Genomic DNA, 19,431 nt, shown 5'->3' on the forward strand with positions numbered 1-19,431 from the left:
TGGTGCCTGAATTGCTTGGCTGTGGTGCCTTTGTTTCTGGCAAAATGTTAATGTGGGAAGTAGCATTGGAAGTAATTCCCTGAGTAACGGAGCAGAATTCAGCAGCCTTTGTGTGGAAGAAGTCTCATTCTTTGACTCTGGTGCCCTTTTCCTGAGAAACACCACTGTTTGCAGTGGGATTGAAAGCCACAGCAGCAGAAAGCAATGTGGAATGCATCAAGGTAGGGTAAAAAGGTAGATTTCTGACTCCCTGATTTTTAGTGTGGGAATTGGTTGAAAAGAGAAGTGTGATTTGAAACCTTATCCCCAAGGACAGTGTTAGGATGTGGTAAGTTTTCTGAGGAAAAGAAGTTGGTCTGTGAGCGTTGCCTTTAGCTTGTTGGCAAACGGCAATACCTTTGAGGTATTTGTGGTGGCCACTTGTAAATTGAAGATGAGTTGAGCAGGCTTTTTGACGCTGGTTGTAATTGTGTGGATCAAAAGGTAATGTCAGAAGTGGGATTCAAACCCACGCCTCTAGAAAGGGACCAGAATTCACCAACCGTCAGTAAGGTAAAGCTTAATAGTCGTTGAGTCGGGCATCTTAGACCACTCGGCCATCCTGACACCTGTGCACAAAAGTTCTAGAAAAACGTGCTCCAAATTCTGCACTCTTGCTGAGCAGCATCACACTCATTCCTCCTGTGCAAACACACAACAAACACACTCCATTCAATTCAATTCAATTCAATTCAAATCGATTTATTGGCATGACAAGTTACATCTTATGTTGCCAAAGCATCGGAAAACATTCATGTTTGTTCACAAAAATACAGATCTATCCATGCAGTGTATAAAGAGATATATCCCTGAGTGTATAAATATACTTTCATATAATTTATATATACTCTTTTCTTATATTTAGTGGTTGTCCCTCTGTTTATGGCAAGCTGTAACATAGTGTGCCGCTAGTGTTATGCAATTTCTCTCTTACCCCTAGTAGGTATGGGAGTTTTTGGTCGTCATTCAAATTTCTGAATTCCGGGCATATTTTTGTGAATTTTGGGTAGAAATTCTCCCTTCTGCCCTGATATTTTCTACAAGCTGTGAGGAAGTGCATCTCTGTCTCCACCACTCCCTGACTGCAGTGAGAGCATATCCTGTCCTCTCTTGGTAGCCGGGTCTGTCTGTGTCTACCTTTTTCGATCGCCAGGTTATGTTCATTAAGTCTGTACATTGTCAAAGTTTTTCTCAATTTGCTATCCTTTACCATGGTCAGGTAATCAGCCATGTTGTATTGTCTGTTTAGGGCCAAGTAGCAATTGAGTTTGCTTTGGGTTTTTGTTGTTTCTGCCCAATATGACAGATATTTTTCCTTTTGCTTAGCGACGATTGTGTTGGGTCGAATTCTTTGTGTTACGCTGTCACTGTCCTGGGGCTGGTTATTGTTAGTATAGGTAGACTACCGTTTATCCGGACTTCCGAAAACCGAAACCCTCTAAAAACCGAAGGTTTTTTCGTTCAGCGTAAGTCGTGCGTACGAACGAAAAAACCTTCGGTTTTTAGAGGGTTCCGGTTTCGGAAGTTCGGATAAAGGGTAAGTCATGCGCACGACCCCCCGCCGACCCCCCCGCGGACCCCGCCGCCCCCGACAACCGCCGACCCCGCCAGCCCTGACAACCGCCGACCCCCCCGCGGACCCCGCCGGCCCCGACAACCGCCGACCCCGCCAGCCCCGACAACCGCCGACCCCCCCGCGGGCCCCGACAACCGCCGACCCCGACAACCGCCGACCCCCCCGCCGGCCCCGACAACCGCCGACCCCGCCAGCCCCGACAACCGCCGACCCCCCCGCGGGCCCCGACAACCGCCGACCCCGCCAGCCCCGACAACCGCCGACCCCCCCGCGGACCCCGCCGGCCCCGACAACCGCCGACCCCGCCAGCCCCGACAACCGCCGACCCCCCCACGGACCCCGCCGGCCCCGACCCCCGCCGACCCCGACTGACTTACGCTGAGCGTCAGCGTAAGTCGTGCGCACGACCCCCCGCCGACACCCCCGCCGACCCCCCCGCGGACCCCCGCGGACCCCCGCCGACCCACCTTCCGAAATCCGAAATTCTCCTTTATCCGAAACTCGGCTGGTCCCGAGGTTTTCGGATAAAGGATAGTCTACCTGTAGTGTTAATAGTTACTTCACTGAGTCCCAGGACTAGTTGACTGAGGGTATTCTTCTTTATGGTCCTCTCTTGGCATTTCAGGGCTTCGTAATGATAGCATTGGGGGTTGCTCATTTCTAGGTGTTTCCAAAATTTGGTGGCTCTTTTTTGGATAGTGATTATTAATGGATATTGGCCTAGTTCTGCCCTGCATGCATTGTTTACGGTTTTCCTTTGAGTCCGGAGGATACTTTTACAGAATTCTGCATGTAGGATCTCAATTGGGTGTTTGTCCCATTTTGCAAATTCTTGTTGTGTTAGCGGTCCCCACACCTCACTGCCATAGAGTGCAATTGGTTCAATTACTGATTTGAAAATTTTGAGCCAAATGCTAATTGGGATTTCTATTTGGATTGATTTTTTAATGGCATAGAAAGCCCTTCTTGCTTTCTCTTTCAGTTCATTCACAGCCAGTTTGAAATTTCCCGTAGAACTGATTTTTAAGCCCAAGTATGTGTAGTTAGTGGTTTGTTCAATTTTGGTTGTTCCTAGTGTGAAATTTATTTTGGGTCCCTGATGTCTGGATCTTTGCTGGAACACAAGGACTTTGGTTTTTTGGGGATTTATTGTCAGGGCCCAAGTCTGGCAGTACGACTCCAGCAGATCCAGGTTCTGCTGTAGACCCTCCTTAGTTGGTGACAGCAGAACCAGGTCGTCTGCATAGAGGAGGAATTTAACCTTGGATTCATATAGGGTGAGGCCGGGTGCTGTAGATTGTTCAAGTAGTTTTGCCAATTCATTTATGTAAATATTAAAAGAGTGTCGGTGAGATTGGCGAGCCCTGCGTCACCCCCCGCCCCTGTGGGAAGTATTTTGTTTGTTTGTCTCCAATTTTAACTGCACATTTGTTGTTTGTATACATTGATTTAATTACATCATATGTTTTTCCCCCTACCCCGCTTTCGATAAGTTTCAGGAATAAACCGTCATGCCAGATGGAGTCGAAAGCCTTCTGGAAATCTATAAAGCATGCGTAGATTTTGCTTTTGTTTTGATGAACGTGTTTGTCAATTAGGGTCTGTAGGATGAAGATATGATCTGATGTTCTATAGTTTGGCAGGAATCCAATTTGGCTTTTGATATACCTATCAATTCGTCCAATAAAAAGCGACGAGTTGGGAACGTAACTAAAGGTTTTTATTGACTAAATAACAGAGCCCACCCTCGTGGGTGATCGGGTCCAACAAGGAGGAATACCAGCCAGTCGACTACCTTTATACCTGGGCAGGTAGGTGGAGCCATGGGCGGAGTCGGAGGTGGTCAGCCCAGGTATAACAGCGCGACAAGAGGCGACCTCGTATAGTGATACAACAGTGAGAACAGTGATAACAATACAACAGTGATAACTATAGTGTAACGATAGTGAACGATAAAAGTGGTTTACCACATTCACCCCTTGTTTAGATTTGAGTCCGGCGGGGTGAAGTGTACTACCAGTTCTGGTATGTCAGTCTGTCCGGAGGCCTCGTAAGCCTCTCCGATCTTCGCAGCGGCGGTGCTGCATTATCCGGTGTTAATGCTGGTGTCTGCATGGTCGGCGAAGGCTCGTGGGGTTCCGGCATGCCGTCTACCTGGGCTGGAATTGGGGGGGTGGTGGGGGGGGGTAAAGGTGGTGTCTCCAGAGTGCCCAAGGGTGCGAGGTCTCGTAAGGAGACAGTGTCCTCCCGCCCGTCTGGGTAAGCCACGTAGGCGTACTGGGGGTTGGCGTACAGGAGGTTCACCCTCTCGACCAGGGGGTCCGTTTTATGGGCCCTCACGTGCTTTCGCAGCAAGACGGGCCCCGGAGAGGTCAGCCAGGTTGGTAGAGTGGTTCCCGTAGTCGACTTCCTGGGGAAGACAAACATTCGTTCATGGGGGGTGGCGTTAACGGCAGTGCAAAGTAGTGACCGGATGGAGTGCAGCGCTGTCGGGAGGACTTCCTGCCAGCGGGAGGTTGGGAGGCCCTTAGACTTTAAGGCTAAGAGGACGGCCTTCCATACCGTCGCATTCTCTCTTTCCACCTGGCCGTTCCCTCGGGGGTTGTAGCTGGTGGTCCTACTTGCTGCAATACCTCTCGCTAGTAGGAACTGACGGAGTTCCTCGCTCATGAAGGAGGAGCCCCGGTCACTATGTATATAGTTCGGGAACCCGAACAAGGCGAAGAGGTCGTTCAGGCACTTGATGACCGTGGTACTGGTCATGTCTGGGCAGGGGAAGGCAAAAGGGAAACGGGAGTACTCATCAACGATGTTGAGGAAGTACACATTGCGGTCAGATGACGGTAGAGGCCCCTTAAAGTCGATGCTCAGGCGCTCGAAGGGGCGGGTGGCCTTGATCAGGCTTGCTCTGTCCGGCCTATAGAAGTGCGGTTTGCACTCGGCGCAGGTCTGGCAGTTCCTGGTCATGGTCCTGACCTCCTCGATGGAGTAGGTCAGGTTGCGGGCCTTAATGAAATGGTAAAGTCTGGTGACCCCGGGGTGGCAGAGGTCGTTGTGGAGGGTCTGAAGTCTATCAATATGCGCGCTGGCGCATGTAATTCGTGAAAGAGCATCAGGGGGTTCGTTCAGCTTACCTGGCCGGTACAAGATATCATAATCGTAGGTGGATAGCTCGATTCTCCACCTCAAGATCTTGTCATTCTTGATTTTGCCCCTCAGCTTGTTATTAAACATGAAAGCAACCGAACGTTGGTCGGTGAGGAGGGTAAATCGTTTGCCTGCCAGGTAATGCCTCCAGCGCCGTACCGCCTCCACAATTGCCTGGGCTTCCTTCTCGACCGACGAGTGTCGGATCTCGGGGCCCTGTAGGGTCCTTGAGAAGAAGGCCACCGGCCTCCCCTCCTGGTTAAGGGTAGCGGCTAGGGCGAAGTCGGATGCATCGCTCTCCACTTGGAAGGGGATGGACTCATCCACTGCGTGCATTGTGGCCTTGGCTATGTCTCCCTTGATGAGGGAGAAGGCCGCGCACGCTTCCTCCGTGAGGGGGAAGGATGTGGACTTCATGAGGGGTCTGGCTTTGTCCGCATAATTGGGCACCCATTGGGCATAGTAGGCGAAGAGCCCCAGGGTTCTCTTAAGTGCCTTAGGGCAGTGGGGGAGGGGTAGCTCCATGAGGGGGCGCATTCTTTCGGGGTCGGGGCCGATGAGTCCGTTCTCTACTACACAGCCAAGGATGGCAAGGCGCGAGGTGTTAAACACACATTTCTCCTTATTGTAGGTGAGGTTCAGCCGTTGGACCGTACGGAGGAATTTCTCCAGATTCACGTCATGGTCCTGCCGGTCGCGGCCGCAGATGGTGACGTTATCTAGATAGGGGAATGTGGCCTGCAGTCCGTTCTGGTCAACCATCCGGTCCATCTCCCTTTGGAAGAGCGAGACCCCGTTGGTGACACCGAAGGGGACCCTAAGGAAGTGGTATAGGCGCCCATTCGCCTCGAAGGCGGTGGACTGGCGGTCCTCGGGGTGGATAGGGAGTTGGTGGTAGGCCGACTTAAGGTCGATGGTCGAGAATACGCGGTATTGTGCAATCTGATTGACCATGTCAGATATGCGGGGAAGGGGGTATGCGTCCAGCTGGGTGTATCTGTTTATGGTCTGGCTGTAGTCGATGACCAGGCGATTTTTATCGCCGGTCTTAACGACCACGACCTGGGCACGCCAGGGGCTGTTGCTCCCCTCGATAATGCCCTCTTTCAGGAGGCGCCGCACCTCAGAGCTAATGAAGGCTCTGTCCCCAGCGCTGTACCGCCTGCTCTTGGTAGCGACGGGTTTGCAGTCGGGGGTGAGGTTAGCGAACAGGGAAGGTGGCGGCACCTTGAGGGTGGATAGGCTGCAGGTGTTACGCGGTGGGCGGTTTAACATTCGCTGGTTGTCGACTGTGAGTGGGGGGAGGGGTCCACCGTATGCTAGGGTTACACTTTGGAGGTGGGATTGGAAGTCCAGCCCTAGTAGGACGGCAGCGCAGAGCTGGGGGAGGACGAGGAGTTTAAAATTTTTATACTCCGTACCCTTAACCGACAAGGTCACAACACAGTAGCCGCTAATGTCCGTGGCGTGGGACCTCGATGCCATCGAGATTCGGTTGCGCGTTGGCAGGACAGGGAGGGAGTAGTGGCTCACCGTGTCTGGGTGGATGAAGCTCTCCGTGCTTCCGCTGTCGAACAGGCAGGTCGTGGCGTGGCCGTTTACTTTGATGTCCATCATCGACTTGGACAGGTGGTGTGGGCGGGCTTGATCCAGAGTGACGGAGGCTAGTGTGTAGGTAAGCGAGTCGTTGTCGTCTGCGGGCGAGGCGGTCGTCGGGTCCGGGGGCCCGGTGGCAGTCGGGCGTGGTGGGTAAAATGGCGTCTCCCACGAGGTAGGACAAAATGGCGGAGAAGATGGCTGCCCCCATAACTCACATGAGGCACTATTGGGGTCGGTTGCCTTGATCAAAGATGGCCGCCCCCATGACTCACGTGTGGGGATGCTGGCCTCAGTTGCCTTGAAAGAAGATGGCCGCCCCCACAGTTCGCATGAGGCACTGCTGGCCTCTGAAGATCCGCTCCTGCAGGCCTTAGAGAAGTGGCCTTTCTTCCTGCAGGTTGAGCAGGTAGAGTTCCTGGCTGGGCAGCGCGACCTCGGGTGCTTCTCCTGGCCGCAAAAGAAGCAGCCGGCGGCCCGATCGCGGGTGCCCGATGTCGGAGCCGGTACCGGGGGTGGCGGTCCCGGTCGGGTCCGGGACGCCGACGCTGAGGTGGGTCCCGGGGGCGGCGCTGCGAAGGGTATTGCGGTAGGGGTCGGGCCCGAGTCCCAGGGTCGCGAGCAGTACCTGGAAAACGCCTCCTGGTCCTGATGGGCCACCTCTAGGGAGAGAGCGAGGGCTTCAGCTTTGTCCAGGTCGAGGTCTTTAGCTTCAAGCAGTCTTTGCCGTGAGTAGTCGGACCGTAGGCCTTTCACAAAGGCATCGCGGATATTATCTTCCGTATTTTCAACAGCCGTCACCGCTTTAAAGTCACAGTTCCTGCCGAGTGCTCTTAGCGCCCGTAAAAATTCAGCTACAGACTCTCCTGGCTGTTGCGGGCGGGATCTTAGGAGGTGCCTGGTGTACATGTAATTTACCGGGCTCCGGTACTGCTGTTTCAGTAGGTTGATAGCGGCCTCGTATGTAGTCGTGTCCTGGATGAGTGCGTATACTCTCGGGCTCGCTTGGGCGTTCGGAACTCTTAGTTTGGATCTCTGAGGGACGCCGGATTCTTCCAGGTAGGATTCGAAGCAGTCCAGCCAGTGTTTGAAGTTGAGGGCTGAGTTTGCTGCCTGTGGGTTTAGATCCAGGTACGGTGGTTTGAGGGCTTGCAGCCAAGCCGGCTGGTGTGGCTGGTGTAGCCCGGTGTCTGAAAGCTGCTGTGGCTGTGCTTCTGGGAGGGCTTCTGGCTGGCCAGTAGTAGACATCTTTAAAATTTAGTCAATAAAATTGATATACCTATCAATTCGTCCAATAAAAAGCGACGAGTTGGGAACGTAACTAAAGGTTTTTATTGACTAAATAACAGAGCCCACCCTCGTGGGTGATCGGGTCCAACAAGGAGGAATACCAGCCAGTCGACTACCTTTATACCTGGGCAGGTAGGTGGAGCCATGGGCGGAGTCGGAGGTGGTCAGCCCAGGTATAACAGCGCGACAAGAGGCGACCTCGTATAGTGATACAACAGTGAGAACAGTGATAACAATACAACAGTGATAACTATAGTGTAACGATAGTGAACGATAAAAGTGGTTTACCACAGCTTTTACTCAAGACATTGTGCTCCTCAAGGAAGTTTATAAGTCTTTTGTTTATGATGCTACAGAATACCTTCCCCAGGTTACTGTTTACACAGATGCCTCGATAGTTATTTGGGTCGACTTTGTCCCCACTTTTGTATATGGGCGTTATGAGTCCTTTGTTCCAGATGTCAGGGAAGTAACCGACACTCAGAACCAAGTTGAAGAGTTTTAGGATAGCCAGTTTCATTTTATCGTCTGTGTGTTTAATCATCTCGCTTAGTATGCCGTCTGCCCCGCAAGCTTTTCCTGGTCGCAGGTCCTTGAGTTTTTCAAAAAGTTCTTTTTCTGTTATTATGGAGTCTAGCGGGTTTTGGTTATCTTTTATGGCCATTTTGAGCTTTTCCAGTTTTTTGCATATTTGGTGTTGCTCTGGCCTTCGTGTGTTTTTCCGGTATAATTTTTCAAAGTGGTTTTCCCATGTGTCTCCATTTTGAATGGCCAATTCGTCGTGTTGTTTTTTGTGTAATGTATTCCAGTTGTCCCAGAAACAATTGGAATCAATGGATTCCTCAATGGAGCTGAGTGTATTCTTAATATATTGCTCTTTTTTGGTTCTGAGTGTGTTTCTGTATTGTGTTAGTGTCTGACAATAAGTAAGGCATAATTCCTCGTTTTCTGGATGTCTGTGTTTTTGGTTTGATATTTTTCTAAGTTTTTTCCTCATGTTATGGCAATCTGGGTCAAACCATTTTTCATAGTTTTTTGTTTTGGGTTTGTTCTTGCGAGCTTTCAAGTTTGACCTTGTTGCCAAATTATCAAAAATATTGTTTAGGTTATTCACTGCCCGGTTTACGCCTTCTTTATTGTGAGTGTATATGTTATCCAGAAAGGTGTCCAAGAGAGCTTGAGTTGATTCATTGCTAATTGCTTTCTGGTATTTTTCCATGTCGTTTTTGGCCCATCTGTACGATTTTTTGGTGTTGTACAGTTTACTGGGTTGTGTTTCTGTGTTGTTTGTTTCTGTCTTTTTAAGATACATAGTAATTTGACTGTGATCTGACAGTGTTGTTTGTGGTTTGACTGTGAATGCTCTGAAAGAGGATGGGTCCAAATCCGTAATCATATAGTCTACGGTGCTGCAGCCAAGAGGTGAGCAATAGGTCGATCTTCCTAGGAGGTCTCCTATGAACCTACCATTGACAATGTACAGACCCAGGCTTCGACAGAGCTGCAGGAGCTGTTTTCCGTTGGTATTTGTCTGCTTGTTGCAGTTATGCCTGTATGGAAGGGAAGGGATATCGAAGTGGTTATTCCCGAATATGTAATTGTTTCCCTGATTATTGGTGAAGTCTGGTTCTTCGCCAGTTCTTGAATTGAGGTCACCACAGATCAACACGTTCCCCTGGGCCTGGTATTGGATAATTTCCCCCTCAATGTTGGAGAAGGTGTCCTCTTTAAAGTACGGGGATTCCATTGGGGGGATATAGAGTGCGCAAATGAAAACATCTTGGGTGTGAGAGATAATCTCCCTCTCAATTTTGAGCCACATGTGGTTTTCGCCCTTTTTTATAAATTTGATGTAATTCTTAAGCTCTATTTTAAACCAAATCAGTATGCCTCCGGAGTCTCTGCCTTGGGTTACTCCTGGTAATTTATTGGAGGGGACCACCAGCTCTGTGTACCCTTGGGGACGGCCAGTGTGTCCTTTTCCTTTATACCAAGTTTCCTGTAAAATGATAATATCTAGATCTTTAGTTTCATCTATGAACTCTGGGGTCCTACTCTTCACGTCGAGCACCGAAGAGCGTAGACCTTGGCTATTCCAGGTCGAAATATATAAGGATTTCATGTTAAGTTTGATCTTTTACTATGATATGTTAAAGAATGATATGTGTTTGTCGTGTCTAAATGTGGGAAAAAAAGATAATCTCAGTTGTCTATAAATGCTAATACTACTTGGTTACAGTTCTTTCTATTAATTAGTCCTTGATTTTTTTCATTTTCTGATCCATAAGGCGGAAGTAATGCTGCTGCACGTCTGCTTATTGTCTCTTAATGGATTGTCTCTGTCTGAGGTATTGCGTACGTCCTGTGCATCTCTCCCTCTGTCTGGCTGGGAGCGGTCCTGTTCCCCTGTGGGACAGGAGTGGTGCAGGTCTGGTATTGTTGTTGTGCATGGGGATCCTCTCTGGTCCCGGTTGGTGTGGTGGTGGTCTCTGTAGTGGTCCTGGTATGTACCCCGCTGATCTCTGGTGGTCGGGGGGGGTCCTCTTGGAGTCTGGGTATGGACCCGGTTAAAAGCGACGCCCTTCAGGGCTTTAGCAAAGATCGATATTCGTTTCCTGTGGATGTGGACGCGGTCGTAAAGACATTCCTCATCGAGGGTGGGGTGTTGAGCCAGGTGCACGTTGTGCTTTGATTCACAGTCTCTTGCTATGCTGGCATTTATCTCATGAATTGTGTTGCTGTTAAAGTCTGTTCTCGGCAATATTGTGGAAACAGTGATTCTAGTGTTTGGAAATGTATTGCTTGCCTTCCTAATCACTGCTCTGAGCGATGTTGCTACCTCTTTCTGCTGGGCCTTTAGGTCATTTGTGCCCGTGTGTATTATTATGTGTTGGGGGGAGCCTAAGCGGGTTTTGGTCAGCCATTCCATGGCTCTGTCTGTTGTTGGGCACCAGATCTTTTCTACTTTACTTCTAGGGAAGAGCTTTTTCTCCCATAGAAATTTCCCATTTGAGTCTATGAGTATTACGATGTCAGCCTTGTTTGTGTTTACTGTCTGGTGGCTTTCGCCTGGACTCATAGCGTGTGTGTTGGGCTGGGGTGGTCGTGTCTGGTGTGTGTGCTCCTCTTGTGAGTGGCTCGCTTGTGGTTCCACGGTGGTGGGGGAAGACTGAGCTTCAGTATACTGGTCGGTCTGTGTGGCACCTCTTGTATTGTGTGTCTGCTGCTGTTGTTCAGTGTGGGAGTGCAGCTGTTCAGTCGGGCTCTGTATTGTCTTATCTCTAGCCTCTGGCTGCTGGTCTAATGGTGTTATCTCTCCTCTATGGCTCTCCTTGTTTTCCTGCAGCTCTTTCACCTGATTCCCAAGTAGATTCACCTGATTCTCAAGTAGATTCAGCTCTCTCTTGTATCTCTCCCTCTCTTGCTTTTGTTCGTGTTTCATTTTAAGGACCTCCTCTCTAAGTTTAACCATCTCTGTCTCTAACTGATTAAATTTATCCTTTAGTTGTATCTGGCTGTGTGATCCCGGGGTATGTGTCTGGTTGGCCCTGGAAGGCTCACTCACTTCCTGGCTAGGCTGCTCTTCTCTTGGTGAGCTGGAATTGGTAGGGGGACTATATGTGGCTTCCTCCCTGGTAATTACGCTGGGGTTAGTCAGTTGTATCATGTGGCTGTGGGTCCCCGGGGTTAGTGTCTGGTTAGAACTGTGTGGCTCGTTCACCTCCTGACCAGGCTGATTTACTCCTGGTAAGTTGTCAATGGTGGGGGGAGTGCGGGTCGCTTTTCCCCTGTTAGCCACTCTGGGGCTGTTCCTTCCCCTCTCAGTTATTTCTTTCAGTGTCTTGAAGGTCGTTTCAAAGTTGTCGAGGTTGCCTTGCACTAATATTGTTCCGTTATTGTACATGTTGACAGTCGTGGTTGCCCTGTCTCCTGGTTTATTAATTTTCATTTTTGGACCCATTAGCGGTTTTTTCCTGCTTAACCCTGGTATAGTGTGATTTTATTGCTGTGATCCAAGCCGCTGGCTGATCTGAGTAAAAAATGAGGTTACATTTTTTCCCAGTGCTGTACCGGTCAGCAAAAAGAGTTTCTGGTTTTTCTCTCAGCTGCTCATGCTTGATCGATTTTATAGCATTTTTTCTGGTGTTGGGGGGAATCTGGAAGAGGTTGCTCTCAGTGTCCCTCGGGAGCTGCTGTGGCTCCTCTGATTCGCTCATTATTGGTAGTGTAGAGGTAGAAAGTATTGTTGATCTTAGAATAAGCTTTTCTGGGGCCCCGGGTTTGGTGTTTCCCTCTCCCTGCTCGCGACCTTTCCCAGTCCCCGGACTCGCTCGCTCTCCAGGCCCTCCCCAGGCCCCGTACTCACTGTCCTGGTCTGTGCCTGGGATTTGCTGATTCCCGGTGTCTCCCGGCTGCTCCCCTCCCTCTCAGAGGTCTCTGGGCCTCTGTTTTGGCCCGGCTCCTCGGGTCTTTCCCTGGCTTCAGGCTCCCTCCCCAGGACCCGTACTCACTGTCTGTGCCTGGGAGCCGCTGCCTCACGGTGCCCTCGGGCTGCACCCCTCTTCCTCAGAGGTCTCCAGGCCTCTGTCTCGGTCTGGCTCCTCCACGGTCCTGTGTTCCGGCCGCCGCTCCGACTGCCGCTGTGGCCCCGTGCGGCCGCTGTTGAGTCGCCGCTCCGACTGCCGCTGCGGCCCCGTGTGGCCGTTGTTGAGTCGCCGCTCTCCTGCTCCTGCAGCCTCCGCCGAGTCACCGCGCTCCGGCTGCCGATGCGGCCCCGTGCGGCCTCCCCGAGTCACCTCGCCTCGGTTCCCGATGCGGCCCCGTGCGGCCTCCCCGACTCACCTCGCCTCGGCTGCCGCTGCGTCCCCGTGCGGCCTTCGCCGAGTCACCTCGCCTCGGTTCCCGATGCGGCCCCGTGCGGCCTTCGCCGAGTCACCTCGCCTCGGTTCCCGATGCGGCCCCGTGCGGCCTTCGCCGAGTCACCTCGCCTCGGTTCCCGATGCGGCCCCGTGCGGCCTTCGCCGAGTCACCTCGCCTCGGTTCCCGATGCGGCCCCGTGCGGCCTTCGCCGAGTCTCCGCGCTTCGGCTGCTGCTGTGGCCCCGTGCGGCCGCTGTTCGGATTCTTCATTAGTTTGTATATTCCTCCCCTTATTTCTTTTTGCTTTGGCTTTTCTTTGTTTTCTAATTTCCTCTGGTTTTTTTTTTCCTTTTTTTTTTCGGGTCCCGTCTTTGGCGCTCTTTTTTTATTTATTTATTTTTTCCGGGTTTTTTCTTCTTTTCTTTCTGTGTTTAAACTACCCTTAAACTTAAACTAAATTGAACTAAACTAAACTGAACTAACTTAGCAAAAATTAATACTCCTTAAAACTTGAAATGTAACCTTTTTTCCCCAATTAGACACTAAAAAACATTAAATCTCAGCAGCTCATCTTTTGTGCGACCCTCTCCCTCAGTCACCACATCTCTCTCTTCATTCTTCCTGCATGAATTAACCGGCAGTGCCAGTCATTCAGTTCATCATCCCTGCAATGCAACCAACATTCATACGCACATATTTCTCCCAACAACTCGCATTTCGCAAAATAGCGGCTAACATCCTACAATTCTGCTGGCTCAACTTGACAAAACGCAAGCAGCACAGCTGCCGTTCGAACGTGAGCCATTCAAAATCTAACACTCGTTTCAAGCAGGACATTTCAGTCTCTCATTCTCGGACCTTTACTTTTCTCACAATACATTCATGTGACAAGTGCTATTTGGAGTCCTGCTCCCCAGAAAATTACCTGGATCTCCCAACTTTGTGAGGGGAAACAAGGCACTCTGCAGCTATTGCGCCCTTGGCCATAAGCATTAGTCGGAGCATTGCCACCCGAAAGGCACGGCCTAAAAAAGGCATCAACTCTGGCAACTTTTACGCACTGGTGACTGAATTGCTTGGCTGTGGTGCCTTTGTTTCTGGCAAAATGTTAATGTGGAAAGTAGCATTGGGAGTAATTCCCTGAGTAACGGAGCAGAATTCAGCAGCCTTTGTGTGGAAGAAGTCTCATTCTTTGACTCTGGTGCCCTTTTCCTGAGAAACACCACTGTTTGCAGTGGGATTGAAAGCCACAGCAGCAGAAAGCAATGTGGAATGCATCAACGCGGTAGGGTAAAAAGGTAGATTTCTGACTCCCTGATTTTTAGTGTGGGAATTGGTTGAAAAGAGAAGTGTGATTTGAAACCTTATCCCCAAGGACAGTGTTAGGATGTGGTAAGTTTTCTGAGGAAAAGAAGTTGGTCTGTGAGCGTTGCCTTTAGCTTGTTGGCAAACGGCAATACCTTTGAGGTATTAGTGGCGGCCACTTGTAAATTGAAGATGAGTTGAGCAGGCTTTTTGACGCTGGTTGTAATTGTGTGGATCAAAAGGTAATTTCAGAAATGGGATTCGAACCCACGCCCCTAGAAAGGGACCAGAGTTCACCAACCATCGGTAAGGTAAGGCTTAACAATCCTTGAGTCTGGCGTCTTAGACCACTCGGCCATCCTGACACCTGTAAAGTCTGTGGGTTGTGCAGTTAATAAATACACAGACTTCAGTAACAAACAAACAAACATGTCTTTACTATTCGAAGGTCCGGGTGAATCTGCCCCAGAAATCCTGTTACAACACTTATATACTGGTGTGGTCACTATCGGTATTACAGTATACAGAAGCCAAACAAATAGTGCCACACCTAAAGTAGTTCCCTTAAAGGTGAACGGTTACATTCAATAGTTCCCTTAAAGGTAGACGGGTACATACACTACAATCCTCCCTTTTTAGCTTATTACTTACAGAGTCCCCGTTAAACATACATATCTTCAACTTCGTATAAAACAAATTACAGCTATAATCTCGGTGGAGTCAATGTCATATAAAACAATTTACAAATATAATCTCGGTGGAAACAGTTCACAGGTTCCGTCTCTGCGGAAACAGTTCATAGATTCAGTCTCTGATCTTGACTCGTTCCGAACAACATTTCTTTGGGGTAGCCGGTTCACCTGGCTAGCGTGACTCCTCCATAGCCTTTTTCTTGACGTAGCAGCTTGAACTTTCGTCCTGTTGAACCAACAGTGCGGACTTTGACAACCAACTGGCTGTCTTGACATTTTCCAGTTTTTCAACTAATTTAGCTCCTTTCGTAATGTCCCGCCTGGAATGGTAGAAGTGCTAATATTTTAGACAGTTATTATCTTCTGCTTCTTCTTTTTCTTTTCTGCCTTTTTGAAACTCTCGGAGCTCCTTTCTCGGCTGCCATCTGTAGCGCCACCAACTCTCTATGTTCCTTAGACCTTAAGTGCTTCATCCGGATTTCAGCATTTTGAGAGTTTTCATCACAAGCTGGGCAGACCACATCCTCATAATATTCAGTGTCACTCAACAGGTCATGGTAATATTCAGGTTCGTCCTGAGTTAGGCCAGCGAGAGAGACTTCTTCTTCCTCCTCACCCGTCTGGACGTTAGCTGACGGTGGTTCCTTCCCTAAACATCTTTCTTGAAAAGCCTTCTTCATGCATTCATATTCATCCCGCTCTTCCTGGGTTATCTGCCATTCCTTCACGACGGACCTCATTTGTGAGTTCAATACCTTCCTTTCCACCGGTAATTGCGTTATCAGGCTATTTAACCCTTCTACTGAAGTAACGGTTTCCACCTTCTTCTGTTCACCTTGACGTGATTCAACGTACTTTTGGCATCCTTGTAAAATTTGTGTTGCCACCTCAGCTATCTCCGTGACTTTTGAGAGCTCCGAACTCGTTCCCCCTGAAGATTGAAGCTCGTGTTCAGATTGTTCCCCTTGTAGAGTCTTGTCCTTCAGCATATGAAGGAGTTGGCCGACCGTTAACTCTTCCCTGGGAACACGGTGGATCAGAGTCTTCTCCATTTCATCCACCTCTTTCTCCAATACTTCCACCATACGTTCCTCTTGAACTTTGGCTTTCAGCGCTCGGAAAAGTTGCGCCCTGATGCTCTCTAGTTCATGTTCAGGGACCATTCTTACAGTGTCCTGTTCTTCCACTGCAAGGATTCCCAGTTGAATCTGTTCTTCAAGTTGTTGAACCTCAGACATTGCCGCCTCATATTTGTCTTGGGTGTCCTTCAATGTTTTTATAAGTTCTTGGACATCCTGTCTTTCATGCTCTGCCATGATTTCCACCTCTAATTGCTCATCTATGGATGGAGCTTCTATCGATGAGTCTGTCTTGGCCTTGAGCTCATCAAGAATTTCCTGCAGCCTTTGGACTTCTTGCTCATGTTCAACCTTTAGTTGTTCATATGCTTCTACTGAAACTAGCTTTTCGGAGGCTGCCGAGTTAACCCCCTTCTGAATTGTAGCCTGGGCCTGTTCATACTGTTCTTTCAACTTCTCACACTCTGCTTGTAAGGAGTCGTAAAGAAGAACTGGAATAAAATCCTGGCTCCCTGAAGATTCCTCTTCCTTTGGTTCATTCTGTAAATATTCTAGTTCCTGAACAGCATCAGGGGAATGTGATTGGTATTTGACCATGATGGCTCTATGGTCGCTCTCTGCTTGAGCTAGCTGTCTCTGTAGTCTTTCCAGGTTCCCCCATTCGGTGCCCCAGAACTTTTCCATATTTTTCATCTCCTGTACGAGACGATCACTCAACTGTTCTAATTGTTGTCGTACTTTGACATAAGTTTGCGTCCGAGCTCGGTGTTCTTCCGTCATGGATGAATCCTTTGCTTGAACAGGCTCAGAATTCTCTGTCAACCTGGAGTTCTGCTCTGCAGCTTTATTCTTCTTGGTACCATAAGTCCTTCTACCTGTCTTCGTTTTCGACTTGGTCTTATCATCATCCATTTCAGAATCTGAGCTAATAGCTTGCACCGAGTCCTCCCTCATCATGGCTTTTAGGTAATGCCATTCCATGTCTATTTTCTTAATCCACTCCCGTCCTAGAAGTGGCGGTCCTCCCTCAGGTAATACGTACAAGCTCATTCTTGGGTGTTCTTTACCCCTATCTCTCACCTTGACTCTTATTTTCCCCACGGGGTATACGTTATGCCCCGTGTATGTCTGTAATACGAACTTGGTATTTCTTAAAGGTATGTGAGAGAATAGCCGGTGGTAGTCCCTTCGGTTGATGACTGATAGAGCTGATCCAGTGTCCAGCTCCATTCTTATTTGGACTCCAGCTATTTTTAGTATGACCCAGATGGCCTGTAGATCCGTTTCTTTACCCACATTGTGGATTCTCAGACTACCCAGCTCCTGGTTGTTTGGGTCTGAGTCTGAATTCTGTTCGTCTGAACTCTTCTCAGCCACCTTGTGTACCTTGTTGTACTTTTCTGGTGGTGGCTTCCTTTGATTATTGATCTTTTTCCCGGACCGGCATACCTTCGCGATGTGACCCAGTTTGCCACATTTCCTACACTCTTGGTTCTTAAACCAGCATTGATTCTGGTCATGCGTTGTCTTCCCACAACGGTAGCATTTTGTTGTGCTTGAAGTAATTTGGTCCACCCCGAGTGCCGCCGCCTTTAGTTGCATTTCCGCCGTTCCTTTCGCTGCGGCTTCGTGCGATGCAGCTATAAGGACAGCCCTGTCCAGTGTGAGCTCATTCTCTTCCAGTAGTCGCTTCTGCGTCCCTTCTTTGGACAATCCGCATACGAACTTGTCCCGCAGCGCTTCTGTCAGATTCCCTCCGAACTGGCAGTATTTCGCTAGCCTACGCAGTTCGACCAAGTATTCCGCATTGCTTTCGTCTTTCTTCTGCGTTCTTGCGTAGAATTTGAATCGTTCAGCCAGCATCAGCGGTGTGGGGTTCAAGTGGTCCTTCAGCACAGCCACAATCTCTTCGAAGGTCTGATCCGCTGGTTTATTTGGTGCTATTAGATGCTTCAAGAGCCCGTATGTTTTTGCCCCCATCGAGTTTAGCAATGTTATCGCCTTGTCGTCTTCCTCTATTTTGTTGGCTTCGCAATAGATCTCTATGCGTTCCACGTACGTGGCCCAGTCTTCTATCTCAGAATTAAAGTCGTTAATATTCCCTCGCTTAGGCATCTTTCTTCCCTTGGGAGCAGCACCAGTATTTCTTATTTATTTATTTGTTTCTAAGATGGCGGTTTTCCCGCGAAATCGGCGGTTTCCCGCTCTTTCCTTCTCTCCCCGCCCACTTCAATGGCGGTATGTCAATCAAGATGGCGGTTTTCCCGCAAAAATGGCGGTTTCCCGCTCTTCCTTTCTCGCCCCGCCCACTTCAATGGCGGTTTCCCGCTTCTGGCGTCTTCTCCGCCTAATGGCGGCTTCCCGCGTTTCTTCCCGGTGGAAGGGGTACGCTTCCCCCTCAGCGGACAGGTTCGGCCGCTGGCTGGCTACCGCACAGCTCCCCTTACTCGGCTATGTCTTTTCCTCCCGCCCGCACGGCTCTACCGGCGCTGGGTACACCCCGTTAGCGGAGGACAGTTCAGCCGCTGGACTGGCTCTCGCGCAGTCTCTCTCTCCGTACCCGGCTCTCTCTCTCTCGCCCGCACGTTCGATGCTACCGGCCCTGGGTACCCCGTTGGTGGAAAACAGCTCACCGCTGGACTGGCTCTCGCGCAGTCTCTCACCCCGTTTTCGGCTGTGTCTCTCACCCACTCCCGCACGTTCGGTTTTGCCGGCTCTGAGTACCCCGTTGGTGGAGAACAGCTCAGCCGCTGGACCGGCTCCTCGCAGTCTCTCTCTCCGCACCCGGCTCTCACCCGCACGGTTCCCGTTCGCCTCCCCAGCCCTCTCGCAGACCGGTGTTTCCCTCCCCGGCTGCGGCTGGGTTTCTCTTCCCGCGCCTACTCGCAGGCTCAGCGCTTCGTGGCTGCGGTCGCTGCCCCGATTGTCCCGCCAATCGCGGTCCGGCTGTCACCCGACGCCGTTGGACCCGACTTTTGGCCGGCACAGCTCCCCCTCGACCGAGGTCGAGTGCTCTGCCCTTATCCTCCGGATGCTTCTACACCTTCCCCTACTCACAGTCTCTTCGGCCGCCTTGTTTCTTGCTGGTCGGCTCACTCCGCACCGTGGCAGAAGGGTAGTCAGTGCCTGTTGCTGATACAGCTTTTGTTGTTAGTCTTCCTGCTTTCTGTTGTTGCAGCCTCGTGTTTTCTTTTGGTAGCACGACGAGGGCGGTTGTCTCTCTTCGACGCTCTTCGTTGCTTATGGTAATCTTGCCGCAGGGTACGATCGGACTCGTCGCCACTGTAAAGTCTGTGGGTTGTGCAGTTAATAAATACACAGACTTCAGAAGTAACAAACAAACAGGTCTTTACTATTCGAAGGTCCGGGCGAATCTGCCCCAGAAATCCTGCTACAACACTTATATACTGGTGTGGTCACTATCGGTATTACAGTATACAGAAGCCAAACAAATAGTGCCACACCTAAAGTAGTTCCCTTAAAGGTGAACGGTTACATTCAATAGTTCCCTTAAAGGTAGACGGGTACATACACTACAACACCTATGCACAAAAGCTCTAGAAAAACGTGCTCCAAATTCTGCACTCTTACTGAGCAGCATCACACTCATTCCTCCTGTGCAAACACACAACAAACACACTCCATTCATTCTTCCTGCATGAATTAACCGGCAGTGCCAGTCATTCAGTTCATCATCCCTGCAATGCAACCAACATTCATACGCACATATTTCTCCCACCAACTCGCATTTTGCAAACTAGCGGCTAACATCCTACAATTCTGCTGGCTCAACTTGACAAAACGCAAGCAGCACAGCTGCCGTTCGATCGTGAGCCATTCAAAATCTA

Source organism: Somniosus microcephalus, chromosome 19 (genome assembly GCF_052327205.1).
Source record: "Somniosus microcephalus isolate GS21.2 chromosome 19, FLI_Smic_1.0, whole genome shotgun sequence".
NCBI lineage: Eukaryota > Metazoa > Chordata > Chondrichthyes > Squaliformes > Somniosidae > Somniosus > Somniosus microcephalus.